Genomic DNA, 15,031 nt, shown 5'->3' on the forward strand with positions numbered 1-15,031 from the left:
CCAGCTCACAGCCTGAGACTGTCTGCAGCCCTCCAGCAGCAGGAGGCAAAGTGCAGCAACTCCCCTACAGGCCCAGATCCTCGACCCCCCCATAGTTCCCTTACATCCTTAACCTATTTTCCCTTCCCCTTTAGGGAACACGTCCAGGAACAGAGTCAAGAACACGGAAAGGTCAGTGTGGAAGCTTTCCCTCATCTAATTGCGATCCCCTCCCTCTATAAACACTTCCCCACGGCTCCCTCGGAGGCAGCATCTGCTCACTTCTCTGTGGCAGGAAGCAAGTCCAGCTTGTGTTTCCCCTCATGTTTCCAGGGCTCAAGCCTTGGATCTCTGGGGAGACAGAAGTCCATCCAAGTGCAAGTGCAAAGCTGCTAGGCCCCGGCTTCTCCTGGAGAGCCAGGACCCCATGCAGGAGCTCTGGTTCCTGCAGCTCCGGGCTGTTCGGCACTGAAGTTCAGCATCCTTTTCCTCCTGATTCAGTAGCAGTTTGGGGTGGGCAGTTTGACAGCTGCCTACCGTTTTCAGAAATGCCAAACTCTCTGAAACTGACAAACAGGCAGATTGATGGACTCTGTCTCCCGGCTCCTCTTGGACAGCGGGAGCTTTCTCCCGTGGATGCGTCTTCCAAAGCTGCTCTTTAGGTGGCATTTATCCGTGAACAAGCAGGAGCTAAGAAAAGTTGCTTGGCACTTCCTCATGCTCTAAATTCAAGGAATTCTATGGGGGACTTGATTTTAATCACTGTCTTAGTTAATTAGAGAGACGAGAAACTATCCCCTGAAAGTAATTAATGGAGCCGTTAACCGAGGAGAAAAGGCTGCCTTTTGCTTGGGTGTCAGGATGGCCCCCAGTGGGCCGGGGCCCGGGGGTCACCAGCTTCTCTGGGGAAAATGCGCCTGTTAGTTCTGGCTTCCAGCCTGCCAGCTTCGTCTTCAGCAGCACTCCTGGTTACTGAGTAGATGGAACGGGTCTTGGTGCCCATGAGCTTTTGTAAACTGCAAACACCGAGCTGGTAGGGTGAGTCTCATGGTTTGTTGATCCCGTTTGTCTCTTCGGCCCCCTTTCCTTTGCCCTGATTATCAGGAAGCAACGTTCACCTGCGGCGGTTTTCACCTGTCACCCACCCTGCTCTTAAAATCACGAACACTGCTTTTTCCTGTTTTTGTTTGCTTCATGGAGTGTCAGTGTGTAGCCCTGACTGGCTTCAGACGTGTAGTGGTCTGCCTACCTGGCGGCCTCAGTGCTGGGGTTTCAGCTGTGACACCATGCCTCCCTGGCACCACACTTTCTTCATCCCCTGTCGTCTCTGTTTTCCCCCCACAAACAAACAAACAAACAACAAAAACAAAAGTCTTCATGGAGACTTCTGCCTGGACAATGTTCTCAGGTCCCTCAGGATTCTGAGGCACCTGGATCCAAGGTCTAGGAAGGACCTGGCACATTGTAGGACTTCAACCTTGCTTTTACTAGAAACTGCCAGGGCCTGGTTACTCCCATCAGCCAACTTTCTCACAGAGATGGCATCCTAGGAGGTTGGCAGACTAAGAACCCCACACAAGTCCTGCGTCCTACTGAGGGAGGGCATGTCTAGGGTTATAGGGCAACCCTGTGGCCTGTCCCTCAGTAATGCGACTCTGTCTCCCTGGGCTAGAGGCTGAGGAGGTGGGGGTGGGGAGTGCTTTGCCTCTGACAAATGGAACGGCATGGGTTCTCAAGCTTTGGCAGGGACAGGCCTCTCCGAGAATTTCCGGTGTGTGTGGTACAGCCTGCTCTGGGACAGACGGGCAGCTAATGCCTGCATTCTTCCCTTTACAGTGGCCAGACTGAAGGCACCATTCCTCAAAGATGAAGGTGGGAGTTGGTGAGTGAGACCTCCCTGCTCTCTGCTTGTCCCCACAGGAAGGAGGGAAAGGTACTCATGGGACCCCAGCTGACACAGAGCATGTACCTGCACTTTGGTGTGCCTCGGGAACCACTCTTTCCCACTGTCAGAAGGCTCACACAGACTAGGGGAGGTAACATCTGATACTCCTTGAGATGAGTCAGAGGCTAACGATCCTGTATGAATTACCTCCATTTAATACTCTGTTTTTATGAGCCGGGCAGGTTCATTATTGCTGCTGCGTTCTGCCAGGGTATATGCCGATGCTTACTGTTGAATTATTACTGGAGTGGTCATAGCAGTAGGACACTGTACCCTCCTGACTGAAGGTGTGGGACGTGGCACTGGGGTTTACCTTACACTCAGTGAAGCCTTGCTGGGTGAAAACATGAGAGCCCACCCTTGGCCTAGTAGGGAAAACTGAAGTCGGGAAAAAACAAGGGATAGGTGTACTGCCATTTTCCTAGCTAATTGTGGTGCAAGAATCGAAGTCGGGATCCCTAACTGCCCTGCCCAGTGTTCTCTCCACCTTGACCTCTCTGTCCTCCATAATGGCCTGTCTTGCCAAAAACAGGACGGCTACTGATTGATGATATTAACCTCACGAGCTCTTAGGAGCCATATTGCTTATTGAGTCTTCAGAAAGTGCTAGGTCCAAAGTATGTGCAAACCAATAATTTTTTTTAGTTTACTGAAAGAACTAAGTCCATGTTTACCTGGGATAAGAATTTTCTGTGCCCTTCAGTCTCAGGGATGGCAGCTAATGACGGCCTGGAGCTTGCATGGTACTCATTCCCCCAAAGGGCCCAGAGTCTGAAGGCCATACAGAGCAACTTTGTTGGCCCAAAGTACATGGAAAGAACACAGGGAGGGTATTCGGACACTGCCTTTCCAGTGAGATTGAGCACGTGTCCTTCAACCCCGATCTCCTTCACAACCAGGGTGGACACAGGAAACTGGTCCTGGGGCTGCAGCTGAAAGTGTAGGCAGTCACAAGTAGCATTGCCGACAGAGGGGGGCCTAGCTTGTCGTCTGCCCCTGGATCGTAGGCCAGAGAGGAGACGGTCCAGCTCCAAGTTGTCTTATGATTCTTCTCGTGTGCTCTTCTGTAGCATGTGCTCGACAAAGCTCCTTAGCCTGACCAACCTCAAGTCTGTAGAAGCAGAGACAAAATGTCACTCAGAAAGAAGACAGAGGGGTGCTAGAGCTGTGGGTACTCGTTTCTCCTTGACATCCAAGAAGACTCATTGCTTAATTCCCTCCTGAGGCCACAGACTTTCGTCTTACCCACAGGAGCCCATGGGACTGCACTCTGCCCCTCCAGAGCACAGGCTGGTATAACCAAATGGTGTGCCTGGCATTGACCTCAGTCAGCAGGGTTTGCCAAGTACACACAAATCATTTCTGGCCCTAGAAGTGTCTTGAATGCTTGCAACTTAAGGCAAACTGCCAGACCCACTCGGTCTAGCTATCCAGAACCTTCGCCATGCCTCTCCCCTCTACTCAACAGCAGCCCCAGTTGGGTGTGGTGGCATATACTGATAATCCCTGTTCTTGGGAGGTGGGGGTAAAAAGGATGAAGTGTTTGAGGCCAGTCTCAGACACAGTGAATTCAAGGCCAACCTGGGCTACATAATGAGACTCTTATCTCCCAAAAAAAAAAAAAAATCTTTCTCTTTAGAAGCCACCTACCAAGGTGGTTTAAATAAATAAATAAATAAAAGGACATGGAAATCACTGCTGTCGCTTAAACCTTCCTTTTAGGTTCTGCCAGACTAGAACCTTCAGAAGTCGGTGTGGGTCAAGGGACAAAGTGGGAGGAGCTAAGGCTGGAGGCGGAGCTAAGGCTGGAGGCGGAGCTAAGGCCAGAGGCACCAGGTCTGGACGCTGTGCCCTCCTCAGCCCCTTCCCCTCCCAGCACTGGAGTCAACGGAAGGTTTTCATGTGTTTCAGGAAGCTTTGTCCTTGCCACCATCTGTCTAAATCCTTTCCTGAAGTTTCTTTTCCGGGACCCAGAGGCTCCGGCACCCCCAGACAGCTCACACTGTACCAGGTAGGTCCTTCTGATTCCTGAGTGCCACGGATGGTTACAGGCCAAGGTCCACCCTCAGGGGCCTGCTGGTCAGATTTGGCACTGGCCATCTGTTTGCTCCATTGGCAAAGTCTCTTCTGGGAACTTAGCCCAGAGAAGAGACACACTAGGACTCTTTATTTATTTATTTAACCCTACTGAAGAATTTGATTTTGTTTGTTTGTTTGTTTGTTTTGAGACAGGGTTTCTCTGTGTAGCTTTTGGAGCCTGTCCTGGAACTCACTCTGTGGACCAGGCTGACCTCGAACTCGCAGAGATCCACCTGCCTCTGCCTCCTGAGCACTGGGATTAAAGGCTTGTGCCACAACCACCCGGCTCGAAGAATTTGATTTAAGTGTCCAGAGAGCAATAGGCTGTTTTCTGAAATTCAGATTTATAAAACCACCATCATCAGAGTGCCCTGGGTTCCCCTGAAAATGCAGGTCCCAGGGGCAGAGGAGATGGCTCAATGGTAAGAACACTGTCTGGACAAGCGTGAGGACCTGAGTTTGAATCCCCAGCACCCGTAAGAAAAGCCTGGCATGACTGTGCACACATGTACCCCAGCACTGTGGGGGTGGAAACAGGAGAATCGCCTGGGTGTTCTGACTGCCAGCTTCGTTCCAGGTTCGGTAGTAGACTCTGCCTCAGGGGACGGGTGGAGAGTTGAGGAGTAGACAACCAGTGACCGTGTCTCTGTGCACTTCCATCACACACAGACACAACGGGTCCCCCAGCTATCTTTAATAAATGCAGGTTCTGGACTCTTGCCTGCACCTGCAGATCAGAATCTGCAGTGGTAAGAGTCAGGCATGACGGTGCACACCTGTAACCTTAGCAAAGCCTGGGGAATAATGAGTTCAAGGCCAACCTGAGCTACAAGGTAGGACATTGAACCAAGGACTGAGCACTGGGGCTGGAGCTCAGTGGAGGACACTTTCCTGCCATGTACAAAGCCGTGGGTTTGATCCCTGCATCATGGACTCACACACATGCTTAGACTCTGGTATTAGAACCCCAAAGACGCGGTCTTAAAAAGCTCACGGGTGATTTCAGGTCACACCAAAGCTCGACACTTGTTGGGCTAAAAATGAGGACTGACTAAGGGCTTTGGGGGGCGGTCACTTGCTGTACTGTGTGACCATGGTGTATGTGTGTGGGTCACTTGCTGGACTGTGTGACCATGGTGGGGGGGGTCACTTACTGGACTGTGTGACCATGGTGGGGGGGGTCACTTGCTGGACTGTGTGACCATGGTGGTGGTGGGGGTCACTTGCTGGACTGTGTGGCCATGGTGTGTGTGTGGGGGGGTCACTTATTGGACTGTGTGACCATGGTGTGTGTGTGTGGGGTCACTTGCTGTACTGTGTGACCATGTTGTGTGTGTGTGGGGGGGTCACTTGCTGGACTGTGTGGCCATGGTGTGTGTGTGTGGGGGTCACTTATTGGACTGTGTGACCATGGTGTGTGTGTGGGGGGTCACTTGCTGGACTGTGTGACCATGGTGGGGGGGGTCACTTGCTGGACTGTGTGACCATGGTGGGGGGGTCACTTGCTGGACTGTGTGGCCATGATGACGCACAGGCTTGTCAGTCTTCCCACTCTGTAGAGCCTGAGAATTTGAACTTTCACTGACCAAGTAAAGAAGGAATTCAGGCCGGGCAGTAGTGGCGCACACCTTTGATGCCAGCACTTGAGAGGCAGAGGCAGGCGGATCTCTCTGAGTTCGAGGACAGCCTGGTCTAGGGAGCAAGTTCCAGGACAACCAAGGCTACACAGAGACACCGTGTCTTGAAAAACTAAAAATAAAAAGAAGGAATTCAGCTCAGGTGATGATTAGGCATCCTCTAGGGCCCTTTCTTTTATTCATACTGTCTCTGTGTGTGTCCCTGTATCTCTGTCTGTCTGTCTCTGTCTCTCCACAGAGTCTCTCTCTATATGTGTCTCTTTCTCTCTGTCTCTGTCTCTGTCTCTCTCTGTCTTTGTCTCTGTCTCTGTCTCTCTCTGTCTCTCTCTGTCTCTCTCTCTCTCTTACACACACACACACACACACACACACACACACACACACACACAGTCTTTCTGTGTAACCCAGGCTGGCCCTAACCTCATTGCCCTGGGGCCTCTCAGCTTCCCAAGTTTGGGGTTACAGGACATGCCTGGCATATTTTCAGATCCTTCCTTCCTTCTTTCCTTCCTTCCTTCCTTCCTTTCTTTTTGTGTGTATTTTTTTTTTTCTGAGACAGGGTTTCTCTGTGTAGCTTTGGTGCCTGTCCTGGAACTCGCTCTGTAGACCAGGCTGGCCTCAGAACTCACAGAGATCCACTGGCCTCTGCCTCCCGAGTGCTGGGATTAAAGGCGTGCGCCACCACTGCCCAGCTTTTCAGACCCTTTCTAACTTGAGTCACAAGGTTAGTTCACGGAGTCCAGCAGCCGAACAGGGAAAGCTCAGCCAAAGTGCCTGAAAAGCCAAGAAGAGCCCGTCAGCAGATGGAAGCTGTGGGTCAGGAGACAGTGCAGCGAGAGAGCGGAAGGTCACAGTGGTCGTAGATGAAGGGTGTGTCAGGGGTGGGGGGGTCAAGAGCTGAGGCTGAGTCCAAGCGCTCTCATCCTTTCCTAGCAGGTACAAAAGGGACCAGACACCAGAGACCTAGGTGTCCAGGCAGCAGAGCTAGGCCTGGGATGGCCCCGAGTTTACAGTGGAGTTGCAGAAGCTGTAAGAGGGAGGTGGGATAATGAAGCAATGCGGTTTTGGTGTTTGACTGTGAGGAGCCTAGTGGGGGGTTGGCCCAAAGCAGGGTTCTCTGTGCATATAGCACCCCACAATGTGTGTATATAAGAATTATTGGAAGAAATAGATAATTTTTACATTTTTAAAATAATTAAGCTGGGCATGGTGTAACCTAGCACTCCTGAAGCAGGAAGATGATGGCTACTTAGTAGGACTCCTCTCTCTCCTTCCATAGATAGAGATATATATGTACACACACACATATATATATAGCATACATGTATATTTAGCATACATATGCACTCAAAATTCAAGAATTATGAAAGACTTAAAGTAAAAGTGTGTCCTGCATCTGTCCTCCGGTTCTGCATGAGTGCATGCCTCTCCGACTGCTTTCCTGCGCCGGGGGACAAGTGGCGCCTGCCCGTGTGCTGCTGCTTCAATAATTTATAACTACTACTAAAAAGTGTCCTTACCCCCCCACACACACACCCTTTTTTTTGGCTGCAGAATATGCCATTGCCTGAATCTGCTGTCCTTTGTTTAACCAGTTTCTTGCTGATGGACACAGATTAGCTGCAGCAAATACGTACTTACAGGAAATGTGTAGTTGTGTCATAAAGTCCTGAGGTGGCGACGCTGGATCAGAGGGTGCCTGCGTTCGTAATTGTCATCAGTGTGGCCAAATGGCTTTTCTCACACACACACACACACACACACACACACACACACACACAATCACTGTTTCCACTTCCCCTTGCTAAACGCTGTACGTTGTCAGACTTGTTGGCTCCCAGCAATCTGATATATTGGAGCGTGTGTTGGGACAGTTGTTGGAACAGATCTAATCTTTAGTTTTTCTTACAATGAACCGTGTTAGACGGATTCTCCTGTCTGCTCCTTTGAATTTTCTGTGTGAACCCTCTTCATACTCTGCTCATTTTCCTGGGCTAGTGATCACTCCCTTTGTGATTTGTAAGGGGCCCTCTGTGCATTAGGGCGCCGAGCCCCGTTTTATTAACTTGTATCTTTGTAATTGGTGGCTTCTCTTTTAACTGTGCTTATGATTTCTGCTGTGTATATACCTTGTGTATAGTCAAACTTATCAACATTTCTGTGTGTTTCTTCAGTTTGAGTTGTACTTAGAAAGTCCTTAAAAGGGAATGTTTTGGACTTGCTGAATTTGCTAGGACACCAAACATCAAAACCCTTTAGGCTATTTGCAATACGGGGCTGAAATTCCAGAGAGCAGTTTGTAGAAGAGATTTGCCTTATTTATTTCATTTGGGACAGTGTCTCATCTTTTAGACCAGACTAGCCTCGAACTCTCGACCTTCCTGCATGGCCTCCCCAGTGCTGGAATTACAGATGTGAACCACTGTGCCAGGCTTTGAGGAGGAGGTTTGAAAGTCCTGAGTCAAAAGTGGCAGCTATGAGGACCAAGCTAGCGGGAGAGAAGGGAGATTTAAAGCCGGAGAAGTTGAGGACAGAACGGCCCTTGCTGCTCTTGAGAGCCGACCCTCCGTCTTGCAGGCCAATGGCTGTAGATGTGGAGGAACTCCTTACAAGGGTTCTCGGCTCCCACTCACTGTCACCTGTGGTGTCAGACACATGAGTGAGGTGAGCACAGATGAGCGAGCCCACAGGGAGGCCCCTTCCGGCGCTTCTCGTATCACCTGGGCTATGTGGTATCAGATGTAGGTCAGGCCTGCCCTCTGTGCCATCTAGGTCTTCCCCTCCCTAGTCTGAGCTCCAGGTCCTAAGCAGCAGCCTTCCTTGAGGGCCCCAGCAGTGACCACGTGTCCCCACTCTGTACCCTCCCCAGAGAACTCAAGTGTGGGGAACCAAACCTGCGGCCAGCTGCATGCACCATGGCCAGGAGAAGAAGGGGGTTCTGTGAATACTGCCAGGAGGCCTTTGCTCCATGCGGTGAACCCTTCCCTACTAGGCAGCCACCCCCCACACTGTTCTGAGGGAGCCCCGTTCGTCAAGGAGCCTTGCCTGCCAGTCTCCTCTTTGGCGTGTGTAATACCAGAAGCACTGGGATCTGGGCTTGTCCCACCCCAGCCGTATCTAATGCCCTGCGCCTCCCCCTGGCCAGCATCTTCCCAGTGCCTAGCACCACAGCTTTGCCACAGATTTGTGGACATACCTTCTTGGGGTCAGCCTCCCCAAATGAACAGAACCAGTCACACCCAGAACCCCGAGTGAGGTTAATGGCGTCAGGAGCCGGGCTGTACTGTTCTACCTTTCTTTCCACTGTCTTCTGTCCAGTTCATGTAAGAGGTGGCCGTGGGCGTGGTGGAGAAAGAGCAACTCTGGCTAGCTGAAAATGGGTGTACAGAGTCCCGGGGTCCCTCCAAGATGGGTGACAAGCAAGGTCTTTCTCCCTTTCTAGAAGTTATCCACTCCAGAAAGGATTGCATAGTGAGGACCTCGGGGCCTGCTGATCCCAGCTTTCCCCTGCTGTCCACCAAGGACAGACACTCTCCACCTGGAGCCGGGGCTTCCCCTGCTGCCTGTATCACTGCCTCTGGATTCAGCTCGGACAGCAGGTTCTGTTCTGCTTTGTGCAGCGACCAAAGGGCACAGCCACCAAGTGGAACAGCCTCTGATCCATTCTGTGACCAACCCCAACCACAGATCTTAGAGCCAAAAGAAGCACACAGCCCTGGCTGCCCTGGAGTGGCAAACTCAAAGCCCTCCACCTTCACCACGCAAAACCCCCGCAGAGGTGCCCCGCACAGGCCACTTCCCTGTCCTCAGCCCAACCCAGCAGACTCCCTTGTCAGGGAGGCCATCCTCTTACAGGATGTGTATCTACCCCCACAGGCTGTCAGGGTCCCTGGCTCTGATTGTGACCCACTCTGTCTTGAGAGTCCACCCCCTGGCCAGCCAGCCCATCTTAGGGCAGCATCTCCTGGGATGAAGAAGGAAAGTGGCGGACAGACTCCGGGTGTCCCAGAGCAGAAGGGGGCAGTGGACAGCATAAAGGCACCAGCTGACCCTGCAGTGGCTTGGTGAGGTGCCAGGACCAGAAGCAAGATGTCTGGGGGGACCAGCCGGTTTGCCTGTGCCCCCCTCCCAAGGTATCTTCTGACCAGCTCTTATGAACCCCTGCTCTGACCTAGACCTGGCACTCGCCAGTCACCAGCACAAGATTCAGTTCCCTGGTGGCAGGGCTGAGAAGCCGCCAGGGACCATCTGGCCAAACACCTCATCTTTTGTCCCAAGAGCCTCTAGTCTCGTGGTGCCAAGACAAATGGTAGCAGACGTGGTTTCTCCTTTCCTCTTCCGTGTCCTGAGTCCAGACCCCAAGCCTCCTGCCTGTCCTTGGCCACTCACAGAACTGCCTCTCCTTTCCAGACCCCGTTCTCTGGCAGCCCTCAGATAGACTAGCAAGGTCTTGGACCATCCAGTCTCCCAGGCCCGTGGGAAGATGGCCCCTAGAATCTGAGGATTCTGAGTGTGCGGCCCTTGGCACTCTTTGCCAGCAGACTGACCAGCTCCCCAGCTGCTCCCCCAGTCTCCAGCCAGCTGTCAGCCCACTGGTACTCAGCAGCAGGTGGGCCTGCCGATGCCCAGCCCCCATCGCTGTCCCCCTTGCTTCCCCAGCTGGTATAGGATCCCATTGCTCCGATAACTTTGGGGGCCCCAGCCTCTCCAAGCGTCTGGTCTCCTGGGCCCAGCCCCTGCTCAGGGCTGGCAGAATGCTGCTCCTATGAATCCCAGAGACAGCTCCTAACTGCAGGGCCAGACCCGGGGTGTACCTGTGTTGGTGCTGCCCACTGACCAGGGCTGGCTGGAACAGGAGGACAAAGCCTGAGAGCACCCCGAAAGAGCCAGGGGTCGCAGACCTTTGGGGTGTCAGTAAGCGACTGTAGTGCTCAGCTCTGTAGTGCAAGAACACTGCCAGTCTGCCGGGTCTTTGACTAAAGGATTCTGGACTGGGAATGCCCTCTGCCTCCATCCTCGGATGAGACCAGACAGAACTCTGCAGCTTGCCCAGCCACAGCCAGCTGCCCACAGGGACAAGGTTGGCATGAGAGGGACCACAGAGGAGCTGGAGCGGTGGCCCAGCTTCCTGCCTCCACCACTCCACCCCACCCCCAGCGAGCACTTGCCTCTTTTCAGAGCCAAGGGTTAGTTGGTGTTGCCCACCCCCACGGCAGCCTCCTTTCCCACAAGCATGTGGTCTCTCCTGCGTTCTGAAATGGCTGTTTGTGTCCCCTCCCCCACCCCCCCACGCGCACACAGATCCTCCTCGGGAACATATGAAGCAGAGGAGGGGCTTGGGCTGTGGTGCTCCCAGCATTGGCTCCCCCGTGCACTTAGCCGGAACCCAGCACCGACCTTTCCCCCGAGCCCAGGATGAGGCTGGAGGCCCTCTGGGGAGCCCTCTCGGCTCTTCCCCGCACCCCAGTTAGACTGAGCTTCCCACCAAGAACACTGCTGTTCAGGGTCAGTGTCTCACCTGCCAAGTGTGTGTCCCCCTCCTCCCCGCTCCCCCAGGACCTCCTCCCATTTCTTACAGCCAAGCCATTAATCTGGAGACAGAAATGGGCTTGCTATCGATTCCTCGGCCACTGTTTTTATTACAATTTGTACCGTGGTCCTTCTCACCCTCTCTGCCTGTGCGCTTGTCTCTTTAAATGTTGAAGCTGCCAGAAGTCTGGTGCTGTTCTGTCTCCTTTCGGAGGAAGAAAGGGGGGCCTAGCTGTGGGTGAGCACCTGAGCTGTTATCTGGGAAGTAGAGCAACTGAGTACACCAAGCTCCTCGGAGACCCTGTTTGTCCTTTTTATGCCGTTCAGTTTTACAATCCTGATTCAGGGCGTGTCAATACATTTGTTAATAACTTAGAGCAAAGAAGCCAGGCTGGAGTGCAGCGTGTTGGTCTCAGTCTGCCCTGAAGTAACCCACGACAGGGTAGGGCCCAGATGACCGCTGGCCACAGTCACTGGAGAACTGCGTAGGTCCCTGCAAAAGGAGGCCGTGTGAATGCCACTACCTCCTGCAGCCTGGCCTGGGACCAAGAGTGCTCGGGACACGTATCCCTACCTTATCCCCTCTTCCCTGTCCTGTCTGGCACTTTTAGCTCTGCTGTCCAGTGAGTAGTCACTTGTAGAGAGAAACTTGTCACCTGCTGTCAGAAAACTCCTGTCCAGTCAGTCAGGTGGTGGTGGCACACGCCTTTAATCCCAGCACCTGGGAAGCAGAGGCAGGCAGATCTCCAAGTTCAAGGCCAGCCTGGTCTACATAATGAGTTTCAGGACAGCCAGAGCTACATAGTGAGATCCTATTTCAAAAAATTAAAAAGAAAAAGAAAAAGAAAGAAAGGAAGGAAGACAGACAGAGAAGAAAGAAAGAAAGAAAGAAAGAAAGAAAGAAAGAAAGAAAGAAAGAAAGAAAGAAAGAAAGGGTCCCACACCGCCACCCTCTCCACCTGTTTAGTTCACCCACCTGCCTCCACCTCCACTCCTAAATCTCTGCCGTCCCTCCTCCGCCGCCCATCCAGCCTTGTGAGGTCCTAGTCTCCTCGCCAGAGTGAGGGCAGCCTCTGTGGCTGTCCTTGATTGCTCCCTGGGGTTGTTCCTAGAGACGCTTGCACATGCTGGGCAGTTGCTGTACCCTGAACTACATCTTCATCTATGTCTGTGAGCCCTTACTATGAACTTGGCAGCTACATAGACCTAAGTTCAAGTCCAAGCCTTGCTTCATAACTCCATAAGCTCTGAAAAATGAAGGTGGTGGTAGTTCCCATCCATGAGGAAATGGCAAGCATCAAACTGCACATGTGTGACGTGCTTGGCACATTGTCTCAGCAGACTGGCGTGAACTCCCGGTGGTGTGCTCTCCCTCCACACACTTAGACTGGCTTAGTCCCATAGTTCTTGTCCTGCAACCTTTGTCCTTGTCTATAGTATAAATCATGGATGAACAGCTGAGGACATAGCTTGGTCCTTAGAGTGTGTGCCTAACAGGCACAAAGCCATGGGTTCAAGCTCCAGCACTGTATAATCCAGGAGTGATGGTGCACACCAGTAATTCCAGCCTTCAGAAGGTGGAGGTTTGGGGTCATCCTCAGCTACATAGCAAGTTTGAGGCCAGCCAAGGAGATTTGAGATGAGACTGTCTCAAAATAAAATATAAAATAATAATAATAATAAAGTGGATGAGACTGCTAAGGGGCACTGTAACACTTGTCCCCAGGCCCTCTTGAGGCCAAGTCTCCAGTCTCCACGAAGATCTCTATGGGAAAGAGAAGGGGCCCTTGGGCCCTTGAGACTGACTTCAGTGTCCCATAAGTCCCTCAAAGGCCAGTGTGCCGGGGACCCCGGGACCCCAGGTAGAGCTTCCTTTTCCCTGGGTAAGGCCCAGGAGCTGCAGAGTTTCCTGGAGGACCACTTGAATGAGCAATAGCAGATGTGGGAGGTTTGGGGAGGTTACTCAAAGGGGAAGAGCATCTGCCCTGGGCTGGGTCTGAGATGACGCAAGATGGACTTCCTGTCCAAGTGCCACAGCACTTCCTTGCCCCAACCCCTCAGAATCATGCCATCCAAGCCATATGCGCAGAGAGATCCCTGAGGCTTGCAAGCCTTTGGATCATGGGTGCTTAAAAGGGTCCAAGGAGCTGGCCCCTCCCCACCGGTGTTGCTGGCTCAGTTGGTGGAACCTCAGCAGAGCGTGGGGCTCTGTAAATGCGTGGAGTTGAGCACAGTTGCTCCCTCTCTGCAGCCTGTGAGCCAGGCCTGGAGGCGGAAGGGTCAAATACGCAATAAAAGAGGGAGCCAGGGTTGAGACCCCAGGCTAGAGCCTCAAGACCTTTTTATTTAAGACAGGGTCTCACTGTGCAGCTTTGGATGGCCTGGAGCTTGCCATGTAGCGATCCAACTGACTAAAGGCGTCACCATGCCTGGCTCCAATAATATTTTTGTCTGTTTGTTTGAGACAAGGTCTCACCATGTAGCCCTGTGAGGCTGGCCTTGAACTCACAGTATTTAAATAAATTGATTAAACCTCAAGGCTTGTTCGTATCCACTTCTCCATTCATTCTGTCCTCTGGACAGACTGGGGACCAGGCCTGGGTGACTCTACCAACAGCAGTCCCTGTCCGTGACATGTCCAGGACAACCTCCCCTACCTGAAGTTTCCAAAGCAAGATCTGGGCCCTTCACCCACCCAGCTGGCCCTTTAGTAGGAAAACTTGAGAGAATTGGCCTAAGGACAGAAAGAACTACAGGGAGGAGGGGCCCAGGCGCCCTGGTGTGGGGTTCCTGAGGGAGGGTAGAACTCGCCCTCTGATGAAGGTAAATGCATCCCTAAGTACAGAAAAGGTACTAGCCAGGGAGACCCCTTGGCTGGGCGGCAGTTGAAGTGGCAGGCCATAGCAGTGGTGTCGGGGTAGGGATGCCATAGGGAACTCTAAGAGGGGCCCAGGCCAGCCCCCACCCACGGAGAAGATGGCAACTTCTGTCAGGAGCCCGTCCAATGAGGGGGACAGTCCCTGTTCTTCTGAAGTTCCCAACAGGAGGGCCACCAGTTTGAAGACAGAAATAACTCCTGGCCCCTGGGGGTGGGGGCAGGAGAGCCAAAGCCAGCTTGGCTGGCCAGCCACCTTGTAGTGGAGCTGAAAGGGTTCAAGATGGGTGGCAGACCCTTGCCTTGGGAAGTGAGATGTAGTCATAGGACAGTCAAGACATTCACCTGGGTCCACACAGAGCCAGGAACCCAAAAACATAAGTGAATTGGGGGTCAAGGAGTCATATAATTGAACCCAAATGGGCTTAGGGGGCCACCAGAAGAAAAAAAAAAATGTCGCTCAGGGCCAGGAAAGTCTCCCCAGAAGCGAAGCTATCACATCAGAAACCGCAGTGGTTCAAGTCCTGGGCCTTAGATTCAGACTCCCCATGTGGTCCTAGATGTGTGGAGAGACCCAGATTCCAGCCTCAGGGTCCTCCACTGTGAAAAAGACCCACCTAACCTGTCTGATGGCATACCTCGTCAGGACTTGCCAATGTACCATGGTACCCGACACAGCCTGGTGGGGTGGACAGTCACTCTGCGGTCTGGAATGTTAAGTGGCTTAGAAGTTTAGGAATCGGATGTACCAGTCCTCTCTGAACCTACAGAGAGGCAGAGGTGGAGACAGGCTTAACCAGTGAGGAATGGGACCCTGGCCTGGGGGACTTAGAGTTCTGTAAAATGGGGAGCACAATCTTGCCATTCTGGGAAATACCACATGGTAGGGCCCTCACCCCAGAAGCCCCTTCACGCAAGCATCCTGGAGGTTTTCAAGATGTTTCCAGAGTGAAGGAAGGATTTGCTCAGCTTTGCTGAGCATCTGGG

General features: G+C 52.6%; 1 long non-coding RNA gene across 1 annotated transcript; it reads left to right on the forward strand.

Moving 5' to 3' along the window:
- The first annotated feature begins 71 nt into the window (after positions 1-71).
- On the forward strand, positions 72-3,505 carry LOC131917810 (uncharacterized). Its single transcript, XR_009380739.1, has 3 exons — positions 72-171; positions 1,816-1,861; positions 2,995-3,505. It is a non-coding gene; the product is annotated as an uncharacterized LOC131917810 (long non-coding RNA).
- The last annotated feature ends 11,526 nt before the right edge of the window (positions 3,506-15,031 follow it).

Source organism: Peromyscus eremicus, chromosome 8a (assembly GCF_949786415.1).
Source record: "Peromyscus eremicus chromosome 8a, PerEre_H2_v1, whole genome shotgun sequence".
Lineage (NCBI taxonomy): Eukaryota > Metazoa > Chordata > Mammalia > Rodentia > Cricetidae > Peromyscus > Peromyscus eremicus.